Source organism: Vombatus ursinus, unplaced genomic scaffold, assembly GCF_900497805.2.
Source record: "Vombatus ursinus unplaced genomic scaffold, bare-nosed wombat genome assembly UNPS02014818.1, whole genome shotgun sequence".
Lineage (NCBI taxonomy): Eukaryota > Metazoa > Chordata > Mammalia > Diprotodontia > Vombatidae > Vombatus > Vombatus ursinus.
In genome coordinates this window covers 53,705,041-53,715,991 of record NW_020954596.1, presented here as the reverse complement: position 1 = coordinate 53,715,991, position 10,951 = coordinate 53,705,041, and the positions used below count along the sequence as shown (strand labels likewise).

The window sequence follows — 10,951 nt, the reverse complement described above, 5'->3', positions numbered from 1 at the left end:
TGATTCTTCCCTCCAAAATTAACCAATAAAGTTTCATCACATAGAAACCTGTATCCTTGCTTTCTCATCTTTGCAAAATTTTTATGAAAATATTAATGCCCATTTAAAGTGACCAGTGATCTCTCCTCGATTCTTATTTTTTTAATTTTTTTCAGCAGTTGACATTCGTGATCATTTCCGTCTTCTCGAAACACTATTTCTTTGTTCTCTATAATAGTTTTCCTTTTACTTAGTAAGTGCTTAATAAATGCTTGTTAACTTTACTTGGTATCTCTAAAGATTCCTTTTCTCTATTTTTCAACAGTTCTTCTTCTGACTACTGGCTCCTAAATGTGGGAATTCCTTAAAGTTAAGTCTTCAGCTCTGATCTTTCTATACATATTTTCTCCAAGAGATCTCACCTATTTCTATAGCTTCCACTAATACTTCAGTGTGAATGATCTCCCCAATCTATAATTCTAGTCCTTACCTATCTCCAATTGTCCATTGGATATTTCCCTTGCCAATGTCTTAAACTCAGTGTGTCTAAAACATAGCTTACCTTCTTCCTTCAAATTCCAGACCTCATTCCTGTCTTCCTTACATCATTTAATAATATCACACTTGCACCAATTACTAAGGCTTGAAATTTCAAAATCACCATTGCTTTCTCTCTTAAATTGGTGTCCTAGTCACCTCATCCTGTTTATTGCCCTTCAACATTCCTGGTGCTTTCTATTCCTACCACTTTCACCTTGGTTTACTCACCTTTGCATTTGCTACAAAGGGATATAGGTAAATTTTTAAATCCCACATTAATAGAAAGTTGTCCACTGTCTTTTATTGTTGTCCTCAGGGTATTTGATAGTTTTAAATGTGTTTGACAAAAATACATTGCAATCGGCTAGTAATTGACCTTCTTTATTAGGTCTGTTAGTATCAAATGAGATAATATATGTAAAGTGCTTTGCAAACTGCAAAGCACTATATAAATGCTAGCTATTAATACTATTAGATCTGCTGCGGAAATAACTTCCTAGTCTTCTTACTCTCAGTTTCTTCTCCTAGAACCCAAACCTACATTCCACTGCCAAAGTAATCTTCCTAAAAATGCAGTTTTGTTATCATTAGGAGCTGTTAGATTATGCATTGGATAGAGCACCTAGCATGGAGTAAAGAAGACCTAACATCAATCCAGCCCAAGATAATCACTGTGTGACCCTAGGCAAGTCATTTAACCTCTGTGTTACTTCATTCATACAATAGGACTAATAATAGCACCTACCTTCCAAGATTGTTGTAAACTTCAAATGAAATAATAATTGTAAAGCATTTAGCACAGTGCCTGCCACATCATAATCACTATATAAATGTTATTATTATTATTTCTGTATTCACAAATCTTTAATGGCTCTACATTGAAGGAAAAATTCCAAATCCCTTTGCTTGGTATTCAAATCTGACCCCAAATTATCTGTCCAGCCTTATCTCCTTCTATCTTCTTGTTCATATGTTCATAGATCCTTTCAACATATACAAATTATATAAAAAGTAAGTAAAAAATGGGCAAGATTAAAAATAAAGAAATTATCATTTTATGCTTCATTCATTTTCACCTATTTAAAATAGCCACAGGTTGCCATCACTCTATGTCTTTAAGCCTAATTAATAGCAACCACCCACAAATTTCTCTGTAGACCAATTAACTAGTAGTTGGCACAAATCACGATAATGTTATTCCAACATAGGTGTGACAGGAGAATGCTTCCAGGTTTTCCACTTATGTCAAGGACTGTTGCTTAATAATTATAATAAAACTACTTTGTATTGACATAGGATCTTAGAAGAAAATTGGAAATTAGTTTACAGTATACTTCTTAATTGTAAACCAGTGGGTAGTTCTGGTTTGTTTGCCACCAGTTTGCTCCCTTTGAAGCCCTTCAGAAGCTCTTTTCACCTCATCTGAGTACTTCTCATTAACTACAATGCAGTCATTTCTTCTTTAATAAAGTGAGAAAGAATTATTTTTGTACAGATTAGAAAAAAAATCTATACTTTTTTTTATAATCACATATTCACAGTAGAACCACATTCTCACTCTTTTTAAACAAGAAGAGACAGACATGAGACACTCAATGACCTCAAATATCAATACAAGCCCCTTCTCTCAGTGGATTTAGATCTTATTTAAGATTAAAGTCTTACCCAAATACTAATCTGACTCAAACAAAGCAGGTCAATTACTAGCTAATTATTTGAGGTGTATTTTAATTACGGCCATTTTCAACTATTAAATACCCTCAGGACATTCACCAAAGACAGGACAGCTTTCTACTAGCACTTTTTAAAAACAAACCTATATCCTTTGAGACAAATAAAAAATTACAAGATAATTTTCTGTTCCTTAGTCAAGAATAACATAGGTCTAAATCTGAAGTGGACATTAATTTAATACTTTGTTACCAAATCTTAAAGCCAGTTAATTTAGATAGTACATTGAAAAAGTGAAATAAGGCAGGAGATTTGGTGAGAGGAAGAAAAACAGCTCTGAGGTAAAATAGCATCAATAAAATTTTTTGAAGTGAGGCAGGTTTGGTACTTATTTCATAAGCGTTGCAGAAATCACAAAAATCTGAAGGAAGAAAGTAAGAAAAAAGGGAGTGTAAAGAAAGATAGGAACAATGAAGTGAAAGGAAGAAAAAGAAGAAATCTAAAAAGAAGCAGGGGTAAAAAAGAATCAATTGAGAGAAATGGACTAAAAATCAAAGGAACTCAGGAGAACCAAATTCACAAATGGTCTGTAGTTCAGTTTTATGATTCCTTTAGGACCATGTTACTAGAAGATTCTAGCCCCTTTGAAAAGAATATGGTATTTGTTAAGTGGTGCTAAGACTAGCTAATGTTTCTAGAATCACCAGAACATTAAAGAACAACCCTCTTATTGAAAGTCACTCATGAACACTGAGGCTTCCAAGTCTACTTTAAAAACATTTTTCTCAGTTGAATGTCAAATTAAGTTCCTAAACCAATGTTTTTGAGAGACCAAACGGATTTAATCTTGGGGATGTGACTTTCCAGACCTCTCTAATAACACTGGCACAGCTCATGTTTGCCCCCCTCCCCAAGAGAGTCCATTTCTCTGGAACATCTGAATTTGACTAACTTCAAGAGTATTCTGTTCACGTGCAAACAATTAAAGATACTGAAAAAAACTGGTAGGGGGAAAAAAACATTCCAAAGCACATAAGCAAATGGTCTCTGAGGTCCCTTCCAAATTTGAGATATGACAATGCTACAAAATTGTGTCTTTCACAAATAACTCTTTTGACATTTAGTTGATTTTCATTACATAAATTTCTTAGTAAAATTATCCTCTTCCATCCTTAAGCAATTTTAGTGGCTCTCAAGGGGGAGAAGTAGGTATTTCTACACTTGGGCCAATACAGACAAAGGATCAGTGATCCCCTGGTGTATAGTCAGATTACTCCAGAACCCTAGATGAAAAAGTAAAATTGTGGCAGAGTAAGAAACCATAAGAAGTGAAGTCAGGCCAACTGTGAAGGCTAAAGATTTTTTCTGCTGGGATTTAAACTTTTTTATTTATTTATCTTTGCCTAGAGTTTCCCCTAATTTAAGCCTGATCTAAGAGACAGAGAAAAAAAATCCAGAATTAGTTACTACCTTAAAAGAAAGCTATTGAAAATGTCCAACTGGAATCAATAAATGTTTTTCATTCTATTAATTTTCTCTTCTGACTTTCTTAGACCCAGACATGTTTCAAATATTAATATAGTGAATTCCAATCTTTTTGGAATTAGGATACCCTATCAATTCTGGTTTCATTTTTCTATTATATCCTCCTAAAAATGAGTTACAAAGTCATAGAGTACTTGACTTTTTCTATCCTATCAGTCTTTTCAAAATGTTTGTTGAATAAATTATGTAATTAAATTGGATTTATTGATCTATTTGTGATGTATGAGGGAGGCATATGTTTTTTTTCAGATAAAAACAAATCTTGTTTCTTGAAATTATTGCATTTTAACAGAATAAATACTATAGTTTATAATATATAATACACATAATTACATATTATATGACAAACATATTATATTTTGTATATAAAATAAATATAATAAAATTATTATAGAGAAGATCTAGGTATCTGAGTGCCCAGTTTTCCATTGACAAGACATTGGCAAGGGGCAAAGCCAAGATAGTGGAGGGAAAGCCGTAACTGTCTTGAGCTCTCTCCCAAAGCCCTCCAAGTACCTAAAAAATGGCTCTAAACCAATTCTAAAGCAGCAGACCCCACAAAAAGACAGAGTGAAACAAATTTGCAGCCCAAGACAGCCTGGATGGTTGATCAGAAAGGTGTATCGCGCCAGGCGGGGAGAGGAGTGCAGTTCAATGTGGGTGTGCAGGCCGCAGAGACCCTGGAGCAGACCACAGAGGACTGAATCTCAGGCAGCAGTGGTGGTTTCCAGACTTCTCAACCCAGGAACGCCAAAGACAACGTGGAAGGTCAATGGGAAAAGTCTGTGACTGCAGTGAGAGAGGAGCTAGGTCTCAACGACTGTTTCCTGAGCTTCCGGCCCACAGACTGAGGGGGAATCGAGTAGCTTATAAGAGGGGGATTGCAAGGATCTCTTTGCCAGTGCTGAGGCAGGAATCTCTTGCTTTACCAGTGCTTGGATCTGGGTCACAGTTCTGAAGGGCGGTCCTGGGGCAAGGAGGAGCGCTGACGTGGTAAAGCTTGTTGTGGCTGTGGAGAGGAAACACCTCGTCCCTTATCATACCACCTTGGAATAACTGAAAATTTACAGGTCCCTAGAAGTACCTCTGAAGCTTGGAACAGTACATTCTTTACATTGGAAGCAGACTTTTAACAAAGAGTTTAAAACTCAAGTAACTGACTGGGATCATGAGTAAGCAGCGCAAAAAGAGTCAGACTATATTATCTTACTTTGATGACAAAGAAGATCAAAACATACAACCAGAAGAAGACAACAAAGCCAAAGTTCCTACATCCAAAGCCCCCCAAAAAAATATGAATCAGTCCCAGGCCTTGGAAGAGCTCAAAAGGGATTTTGAGAAGCAAGTAAGAGAAGTAGAGGAAAAACTGAGAGTGATGCAAGAAAATCATGAAAAACAAGTCAACAGCTTGCTAAAAGGGACCCAAAAAATACTGAAGAAAATAACACCTTAAAAAATAGCCTAACCCAAATGGCAAAAGAGGTCCAAAAAGCCAATGAGGAGAAGAATGCTTTAAAAACAAAATTGGCCAAATGGAAAAGGAAGTCCAAAAGATTACTGAAGAAACTACTTCCTTAAAAATTAGAATAGAGCAATTGGAAGCTAGTGACTTGATGAGAAATCAAGACACTGTAAAACAAATCCAGAAGAAAGAAAAATTAAAAAACAATGCGAAAAATCTCATTGGAAAAATAACTGATCTGGAAAATAGATCCAGGAGAGAGAATTTAAAAATTATTGGACTATCTGAAAGCCATGATCAAAAAAAGAGCCTAGACATCATCTTTCAAGAAATTATCCAGGAAAACTGCCCTGATATTTTGGAACCAGAAGGCAAAATAGAAATTGAAAGAATCCATCGATCTCCTCCTGAAAGAGATCCCCAAAGGAAAATTCCTAGAAATATTGTAGCCAAATTCCAGAGTTCCCAGGTCAAGGAAAAAATATTACAAGCAGCCAGAAAGAAACGATTCAAGTATTGTGGAAACACAATCAGGATAACACAACATTTAGCTGCTTCTACATTAAGAGACCGCAGGGCATGGAATATAATATTTCAGAGAGCAAAGGAGATAGGATTCCAACCAAGAATCACCTACCCAGCAAAACTGAGTATAATCCTGCAGGGGAAAAAATGGTCATTCAGTGAAATAGAGGACTTTCAAGTAATCTTGATGAAAACACCAGAGTTGAATAGAAAATTTGATTTTCAAATACAAGACTTGAGTGGAACATGAAGAGGCAAACAAGAAAGAGAAAATCATAAGAGACTTATTAAGGTTGAACTGTTTACATTCCTGAATGGAAAGATGATATTTGTAACTCATGAGACCTTTGTCAGTATTAGGGTAGTTGGAGGGGAAAAAATTATGTGTACGTAGATGTAGATAGATAGATAGAGGGCACAGGGTGAGTTGAAAATGAAGGGGTCATATCTGGAGAATAAAATTAAGGGGTGAGAGAAGGAGAAAGGGAGAGGTAGAATGGGGTAAATTATCCCACAAAAAAAACTGAAAAGAAAAGGCTTTTACAGTGGAGGGGAAATGGGGGAAGGTGAGAGGGAATGAGTGAATCTTATTCTCATAGGATTTGACGTAAGGAGGGAATAACATGCACACTCAATTGGGTGTGGAAATCTGTCTTACCCTACAGGAAAATAGGGGGCAAAAGGGACAAAAGAGTAGGGGGTTGATAGAGAGGCAGGCAGATTGGGAAAGGGGGTAATCAGAAGCAAGTATGTCTGAGGAGGGACAGGGTCAAAAGAAAGAATAGAATAAATGGGGGGGCAGGATAGGATTAAGGGAAATAGAGTTAGTTTTTCACAGCATGTCTACTATGGAAGTGTTTTGCATAACTGCACATGTATAACCTATATTGAGTTGCTTGCCTTTTCAATGAGGGTGGGTGGGGAGGGAGGAAGGGAGAAAGTTTGGAACCTGAAGTTTTAAAAACACATGTTTAAAAAAAATGTTTTCACATGCAAAACTGGGAAATAAGAAATACAGGAAATGGAGTACAGAAGTCCATCCTGCGCTACAGGAAAATTGAAGGGGAAAGGGATAAGAGGGGGGGGAGAGATAGAAGGGAAGGCAGACTAGGGGAAAGGGGTATTTAGAATGCATGCCATCTTGGGGTGGGGGAGGGGCAAGATGGGGTGAAAATTTGGAACTAAAAATCTTGTGGAAGTAAATGTTGAAAACAAAAAAAAAATAAAAATTACAAAAAAAATTGGAAATTGAGAGGATGCCCATCAATTGGGGAATGGATGAACAAGTTGTGGTATATGAATGTAATGGAATACTATTGTGCTATAAGAAATGATGAACAGGCTAACTTCAGAAAAACCTGGAAAGACTCATATGGTCTGATGCTGAGTGAAATGAGCAGAACCGGGAGAATGTTGTACACAGTAACAGCTGTGTTGTATGATGACTGATATTGATAGACTTAACCCTTCTCAGCAATACAAGGATCTAAGACATCTCCAAAGGTCTCATGATGGAAAATGCTATCCACATTTAAAGAAAGAACTATGGAGTTTGAATGCAGATCAAAGCATACTATTTGCTATTTTTTTCTTCTGTTGAGTTTTGTTTCCTCTTTCTGGTGGTTCCTCCTATTGGTTCTAATCCTTACTTACAACATCACTAATGTGAAAATGTTTAATATGAATATATATGTATAGCCTATATCAGATTGCATGTCATCTTGGGGAGTGAGGTGGGGAGGGAGGGGGAGAAAAATTTATAACCCAAAAGCTTATGGAAGTGATTGTTGATAATTCAAATTAAATTAATTAAAAATAAAAAATAAATAAAAAAGATCTAAATAGGACTCCACCAATTTGCTCACATAGTTTACATAGGTGGGATTAATAAAAAAAAAGACATTGGCAACTCTTCAATTAAATGCATATTAGTAACAGAAGTTACTAATTCCCACATTCTTTAATATTCATTCTTTGAAAGAATTTGGGACTCTAATATCATCTTAGGGTTTTATTTTTCATCTCCTTGGGCCTAACTTGATAGGTGGTTGGATTTAATGAGTTTGACAGACATCACTGATAACTGATTAACAGACAATATGTTCAGCTGTTTTATTCTCATTACTTCAAATAAATATTCTAATTTTCTCTGTCTACTCAGAGTATTATTCCTAGATCAAAGCAATAAAAATTTTTCTTGTTCTTCAGTCTGTTTGATCCTCCCCAATAGCCTTAGGCTATTTGATTTACCAGAGCAAATGGTTCAAATACAAGTGATGAGACTTGCTGTGCTACTAAAAGTATAAATTCAAGAAGAGTCTTCCTTTGTTAAGCCATCAGGCAGTTCTACACACATGCATATGTGCACACACACACACACAGAGTTAGGTTTAGGGTTTCCAGTTAATCCTAGAGGAAAAAAATGCATAATGCATCTTATAATCTTATGCTTTGTTGTCACCAAGCATGGGCTAATGTTACTGAAATAATTCATTTCATGGGATGACAGAGTTAGTTGAGAATTGTATAATAAATTCAGGCTATCTAGTTTCAGAAGAAAGGCCTCTTACATGTCTTCATGATTATTTACATTTCTTCAATATCAACAGAAACAAAACTGTGCCTCTAATATGCTGTAGTAACAGTATTTTAGTGAGTAATGTCAGTAGATACCATAACATTTTCTCCTCATGCCTTTCAGTTCCACTCCAGCATGAACATTCTTTCTGACTGTATAATTGAGCTTTCATGTAATAAAACAAAGTTTCTTTGAATTGGCACCAGAGTATAAATTTAATTAGTGGCACAATTTCTATAATGATCAGAACATCTGGGCCATGGCCAAACATTCCTCATTGATCAACTTTTAAAATGTTTTATTTCAGTTAACACATAATGTTCACTTAACAACTTTATATTTGGGGAGCTATTTGTAATTTTCAAATCTATTTATGTCATTTGACAGCTCCATTCAGCACAGCTTATGTTAATTATAGCAAATTACAAAAAAAAATAAAATTAATAAGGCAAGTTTTAATTCATTGATTCAACAATCACCAAAATTATGATAATAATAGCTAACATTGATAAAGTAACTTAAGGTTTGTGAAGCACTTTACATATATCATTTGCACACTGTTGAAATGAAAGATCTTTTGTCTGTTCCCTTTTCTGAGTATTTTAAGTCACTCGAGTTTATATCCAAAATTAATTCAAAATCATATTTTTAGTAGGTAAAATTGGTATTGAATTGGGCATGTTTTCCATAGTGGGATAGAATGATCCTCATAACAACCATGTGAGATAGGTGTTATTATTGTCCTCACTTAATAAGTGAAGAAACTGAAACAGAGATTAATTAACTTGCCTGAGTCATAGCCAGTAAGTATCTGAGCCTGAACATTCCAGTTCAGATCTTTCTGACTCCAAAACCAGCATTCTATCAATGATGCCATCTGGCTGCCTCAAAAAAAAAAAAGATAGAAAGATTAGGTAAGGCACAGACTCTGTTTTCGTGGTTGAGTAAATGTAAATGGAGATGAGACATATACAAATAATAATGAATACATGAAAAGTATATCAAAAAAATGCAAAAGGAAATATCATTCTTTTCCACTATGACTTTGAACTGATTTTGGATATAAACTCCAATGACTTAAAATACTCAGAAAGGAGAAGAGGCAAAGGATTTGTCATTTTAAAAGTGTGCAGAAATTCTCCCCATCAATACAGATTACAAACTTTCTGCAACTTAGTCCATAAAGCTTTTATTTATTTTTATGGTATCAATTATAACCTTTACATTTCTAACTCCAACAGTTTGGGATTATCTCCCAAACTCCATATGGTCATTTCCAACCATCTACCAAACTTCAAAGATTGGATTTCCTGCTGGCAAATGAACCTCAACATGTCAAAATTTGAGTTTATCTTTCCAAGAAACCCTGTTCTTTCTCCTGACCATATTTTTTTGGTAATAGCAACACTATCTTTCCAGTTACCAAACTCTAAATATCAGTAATCTTTGACTTCCTTCCTTTGCATCACATTCAGGGAGACATCAATTCTATCCACTTTACTTTGGCACATAGCTCATATCTGCTCCATCCTTTCAATTCCATTTATACTACCTGAATCATTTTCCTTTAATGTAAATATTGCAATAGATTACTAACCTGTTTCTATTATCTTCTTTAAAAACCATGCTATTGCCTTTTTTCAGTTGGCGGCCGGCGCTAGCGTGTTTGCACGCTGCTCTCCTTTCCGGCCCCGCTCTCCGTTCCTCCGTCGCCGCCACCACCAAAGCCTCTTCCCGGTCCCTCCCACCACCACCATGGGCTTCGGAGATCTCAAGACACCCGCGGGCCTGTAGCACCTCAACGACTTCCTGGCGGACAAGAGCTACATCGAGGGGTACGTGCCATCCCAGGCTGACATTGCAGTATTTGAAGTAGTCTCAGGCCCACCACCTGCCGAGTTGTACCATGCTCTCCTTTGGTATAACCACATTAAATCCTATGAGAAGCAGAAGGCAAGCTTGCCAGGAATAAAGAAGGCTTTGGGCAAGTATGGGCCTGCTGATGTAGAAGATATCACAGGAAGTGGTGGAGCTACAGATAGCAAAGATGATGATGACATTGATCTCTGGGTCTGATGAGGAGGAGGAAAGTGAAGAAGCAAAGAGACTAAGAAAAGAACGGCCTTGTTCAGTACGAATCAAAGAAATCAAAAAAACCTGCAATTGTTGCCAAGTCTTCCAGCCTCCTGGATGTAAAACCTTGGGAAGATGAGACAGATATGGCAAAATTGGAGGAATGCGTCAGAAGCATTCAGGCAGATGGCTTGGTCTGGGGATCTTCTAAACTAGTTCCAGTGGATTACAGCATCAAGAAGCTTCAGATACAGTGTGTAGTTGAAGATGATAAAGTTGGGACAGATATGCTAGAGGAACAGATAACTGCCTTTGAAGACTATGTGCAATCCATGGATGTTGCTGCTTTCAATAAGATCTAAAAACTACTATCCTCAAAAATTGCATTTAAATAAAAATATTTGCAAGCAAAACAAAACAAAACAAAACAAAAACAAAAACATGCTGTTTATCCCTTCTCTGAGGCAAGAAGAGAGATAGAGAAAGAAAGTGGCATGTAGCAGACAAGTCAAACCACCATCCCCTTGACAATCACCTCTCCTTACACACCAAGGAAGATAGCCCAAGACCCAGGAATA

At 36.2% G+C, this 10,951-nt stretch overlaps 1 pseudogene; it reads left to right on the top strand.

Annotated features, from left to right (window-relative positions):
* The first annotated feature begins 10,036 nt into the window (after positions 1–10,036).
* Positions 10,037–10,736, top strand: LOC114023716 (annotated as a pseudogene).
* Positions 10,737–10,951: the final 215 nt, after the last annotated feature.